This window comes from Pithys albifrons, chromosome 16 (assembly GCF_047495875.1).
Source record: "Pithys albifrons albifrons isolate INPA30051 chromosome 16, PitAlb_v1, whole genome shotgun sequence".
Classification (NCBI taxonomy): domain Eukaryota; kingdom Metazoa; phylum Chordata; class Aves; order Passeriformes; family Thamnophilidae; genus Pithys; species Pithys albifrons.
The window spans coordinates 1,927,605-1,932,434 of record NC_092473.1 but is presented as its reverse complement, the minus strand read 5'-3'; positions in this window follow the sequence as shown (position 1 = coordinate 1,932,434).

The following is a 4,830-nucleotide window of genomic DNA, read 5'->3' as shown; positions in this document are numbered from 1 at the left end:
CCCCAGATCTGCTCAGGGGCTGCCCAGCCCTCTCCCACATGGGAACGAACACGTGTGTGGCCACTGCCTCGTTCTGCGGGGACTCGGTGGGAGGAGGAGGGTCCGCGGGTCCCGCTCGGGGCCGGATTTGGTGCCAAACACCAAACACCCACTCGATGAGCAGCTGCTCCTGCAGCTCTCCCTGTTCTGCCTCCTGCTCGTGACTCAGCAGCGTCCTGCCTTCCTCTTTCTAACTGGAAGCCAGCGCTTCAGAGCGAGGGGGGAGCTCTGCCAGAGGGGTCATGTTTGCCCCAGATCTTGCCATCGGGCCTGGGGGCACCTGTGCCACCTCAGCCTCGGTGCCTTCATGGGATCCAAAGCTGTTTCTGGAGGACAGGGTGTGTCACAAGAGGCAGAATAAGCTCCTACAATGCTCCTTGGAGTATAAACCAGTGCAAAGGCATCTGATCCCAGAGAGGGAGGAACAGGCTGAGCTTTCCCAGTGCCCGCAGTGCAGCCCCAGGCAGTGGGGGATGTCTGGGTGGTGCTGGGGCAGTTCCCACCCCAGATTTGAGTAAATGGAACACCTTGAGCACAGGGAGCTGAGTGCTGGCCCTGAGTGCTCTGTGGGGCTTCTCCCTGACAGGGCAGCGAAGCCAATAATCCTTCTGAGAGTGTTTGTTCAGTTGAACTATCACATTTTGGAGCCATTGCACTTTTGCAATCATGAGGCTCTGAAGTGACAAAGGGTGGAGGAAAGGAAACACCCTTTCTCCGAAGGGCCCTGACTCATCCCTTGCTGGATCCACGTGGTGAAGTCAGGACTCAGTAACTCCCTGTCATGCCTGTGGCAGGTCCCAGACACACTCGGATCACTCCCGATGTGCTCCCACTCCCTTCACCCACTGCTGCTCTGTGTCAACACACTCATGGCCTGGTGGGGAGCTCCTGGACCCCCAGAAAGCTCATTCCTCCCATCTGTGCCTTCTCCATCCACACCATGGCCCAGCAGCCTGTGGGGAGGCACAGCCAGGTGGGATCTGGGGACAGACCAAATATCCTGCCACGAGGTGAAAGGAGCCTCTGTGGAGCTGCTGCCTGAGGGGCTGCTGCTCATGCAACCAGCAGGGACTGGTGGGGGAGATCTGGGCCCACGGAGGGATGATGATCAGGGGTGATGGGGAGGACCTCCTGTCCATGGCCACTGTGCTCAGGCACATGGCTGAGGCCAAAATTCCCTTTGTGTCCAGTCTGGCTGGGAGGTTGGTCTGCCAGGCTGAGCAGCTCCAGGCCATGGAGGCACCAGAGGCAAAGCTGCAGGTCTCACTGCTCTGGGGGTCTGTGTCTGCTGGGAGGGCTGGGCATAGCCATGGCTGTGCTTTCCAAACCTTCAGGGAGCATCAGTGCAGAGCTCAGAGGGTCGAGCATGTACAACCCTGCAAAACCTTTAACTCCTTCACTAGGACAACACATCTGAGTGCTGGGATGTGTATCCTACCTGTGTTCTGAATGAGCTCTGCTGGTCAGGCTGTTAAAGGCAGGAAACCCCAGGGAAGGCTGTACAAGGGCAAAGTTTTCTCACGACAGGAGTACCCTCTCAGCAGAGGAAGCTGCTTTGTTCAAGCACTGAACTGTGGCCAGTCTGTACCTGGGTTAGAGGGTCTTCTTATGGGGAGGTCAGAGGTGGCTGGTCCAAGTGCATGGAGGGCAAGCAGGAGCACCTGCTGGTGCTGCTGAGGCTGTGGGGCACTGGTGGGACCTGTGCAGGACCAGCTGGGGCAGAACCACCTCCAGCAAAGCCCCTGGGGGGGATTGGCCAAGTCCATGCCCAGCGTGGTGCACCGTGGTCTCCCCACACTCCTACCCCTGGGGCAGACTGGGCATTGTGGGGGGTCACTGCTGGGCTGGGGGGATGGCAGGGATGTAGGCAGACCCCGCACAAGCCAGGACAGTGGCTGCAGTGACAGAGCCACCATGACCCAACATGAGGCAGGTGCCCAGCTGTGGGCATTCAGCACTGCCCAGCAGCACTGGGGGGTGTGGAGAGCTCCCTGTGGCCACGTCACACCCAGATGGTCAGCTGTGCCCACGGGTCCCTGTTCTGCTGCTGCATCCAAAGGAAGTAACAGAGATGGTTCAGGCCTGGAGGGGCAGCGTGTGAGAACACTGAGGGCACTTGGTGTGTTCAGCTGCACCAGAGGAGACTGAGGGGAGACCTCATTGCAGGTCCAACTTCCTCGGGAGGGGCAGAGGAGGGGCAGGCACTGATATCTGCCCTGTGGGACCAGGGACAGCACCCAGGGAATGGCTGGAGTTGTGCCAGGGCAGGGACAGGGCACAGGGAATGGCTGGAGCTGTGTCAGGGCAGGGACAGCACCCAGGGAATGGCTGGAGCTGTGTCAGGGCAGGGTCAGGTTGGATCTCAGGAAAAGGCTCTTCCCCCAGAGGGTGGTGGGCACTGACCAGGCTCCCCAGGGCAGTGGGCACAACCCCAAGGCTGCCAGAGCTCCAGGAGTGTTTGGATGATGCTCTGGGGCACAGGGTGTGACTCCTGGGGATGAGTCTGTGCAGGGCTGAGGGTTGGACCGGATGCTCCTTGTGAGTCTGTTTTAACTCGACATACTCAGTGATTCTGTGAGGTGCCCCCGGGCACACGGTGCAGGACAGGGCAGTGGGAGGGTCGGCTCAGTCACGAGTGCAGGCACAGTGCCCAGTGTTTATTGGCTTTGCTCCAGACAGCTGGGACAAGGAATAAACCAGTTGCACACACAATACCCACCCTCGGCCGCTCTCCCGGCTCCGCGGGCAGGGGGACCCCCCCTTGCCTGGTGGGGCTGCACCAAACGCGCTCAGCCACGGCGGGGGCCGGGCTGTGTCCCCGACGGTGCCCGGGCTGTGTCCCCGGTGGTGCCCGTGTGCCCCCGGCAGTGCCCGCGCTGTGCCCCCGGGGGGTCCGGGCTGTGCCCCCGCAGCCACCACCAGCCCCGTCCCTCGGCGTGGGGAGCAGGACTGCCCAGGCTGTCGCTGCTGTCCCGACAGAGCCGCTCCTGACCTGCCGCCCTGCAGGTCCAGGGCGATTCCATTCTATGCTACCCTACAGTGCACGACACCTCCCAGCAGCGAGCGCTGCCACTGCGGCTGCCCTGCAACGGAGTCCCACGCGTGCTGCCCTCCCAGACCGGAGCCCCCCTCGCTGCCCGCAGCAAAGCGCTTTTGGCGCTGCTGACCTGTCCCCTGCAGGCTGGAAAAGCCCAGGCACTCACATCTGGGGCGGGGGATGCACCCGTGAGGGGGCTGTGGGGTTTTGCAGCACCCACCAGGAGATGCTCCCACCCTTGGGATCAGCTGTCGGGGCCCGGGGAGCCGCAGGGACAGAGCTGGGTGAGCTGCAGCCTCCGCTGCTCCCTTTCCCTTCTGCAAGGGGGTGACAGGTGGCTGTGAGTGCCTGGGCATCCTGCCCGGACGGACAACAGCCAGCACGGGCTGACTCTGCCAGCCACGGGCGCTGGGATGAGAGAATGCAACCAGTGGAAACGTGGGACTGATCCTGCCCCGTGGGACGCAGGAGGTGTTCCCAAACTGATGCTGTTTCATAGGACACAGGGGGAGTTCCCAGACTGATCAGCCGGGACTGATCCCGCCCCATGGGTCACAGGGGCGTTCCCAAACTGATCAGCTGGGACTGATTCTGCCCCATGGGACACAGGGCAGGGGTGTTCCCAAACTGATCAGCCGGGACTGATCCTGTTCCATGGGACACACACAGGTTGTTTCCCAGACTGATCAGCTGGGACTGGTCCTGCCCTATGGGACACAGGAGGTGTTCCAAACTGATCAGCCGGGACTGATCCTGCCCCATGGAACACAGAGGGTGTTCCCAAACTGATCAGCCGGGACTGATCCTGCCCCACAGAACACATGGGATGTTCCAAACTGATCAGCTGGGACTGATCCTGCCCCATGGGACACAGGGCAGGGGTGTTCCCAAACTGATCAGCCGGGTTCTGAGACACACTGTCCCTCCAGTAGGATGTGCTGACCCAGGTGAGAGCATGGCTCTTACCTGTCCTTCCTGCTGAACCCATCCCTCCTGCCCCAACAGCTCTGTCCTGGTAACTCTTGAGCCTGAGTTGTTATTGTCTGGCTGAGGTTATTTTCAGCATCTTTATGCTGCTCACCTGCATCCACTCTAGATGAAATCCTGAGGAAATCCTGACTATTTATCCACTTCAACCTTCTTCCTTCCCTGGCCATGAACTGAGGGCTCTGCTGGGAGTTGTTTTCTCAGCAGACTACACTCATTGCTGCTGTGCTTCCCACGGGCTCTCCAGGGCACCTGGACCACAGGAAGGATGCCAGATGCTCCTTTGTGCACCTTTCTTTCTGCCAGCCCAGCAGCAGGGATGTTAAACTGGCTGAGTTCTCACCTCCCACCCACCTGTGCCAAGGGTGGAACTCCCACAGCACTCGCACCTCGGCCTGCAAAAGCCAAGGAGATCCAGGGGCCAAGCAGAGACTCCATGTCAGCGGCCAAAGCCTCTGTGTTCATCCCTGGGGGAGCATCAATGTGGCACCTTTCAGGAGGGCTCTGCTCCCTCTGCCAGCTCATGGCACAGAGCCAGAAAGGCTGAGGACATCAAATAGAGGGATCCCTTGGGACATGAGATCAGCTCAGTTGGTTCAAACTTGGCTGTAACCCAAGGTCATGGGTTCAATCCCCTGTGTGGGCCATTGACTTAAGAGTTGGACTCAATGGTCCTTGTGGGTCCTTTCCAGCTCAGAATAGTCTGTGATTCTGTAATGAAAGAACTCAAGGGGCTGGAACATGTCCAGAGAAGGGCAGCAGAGCTG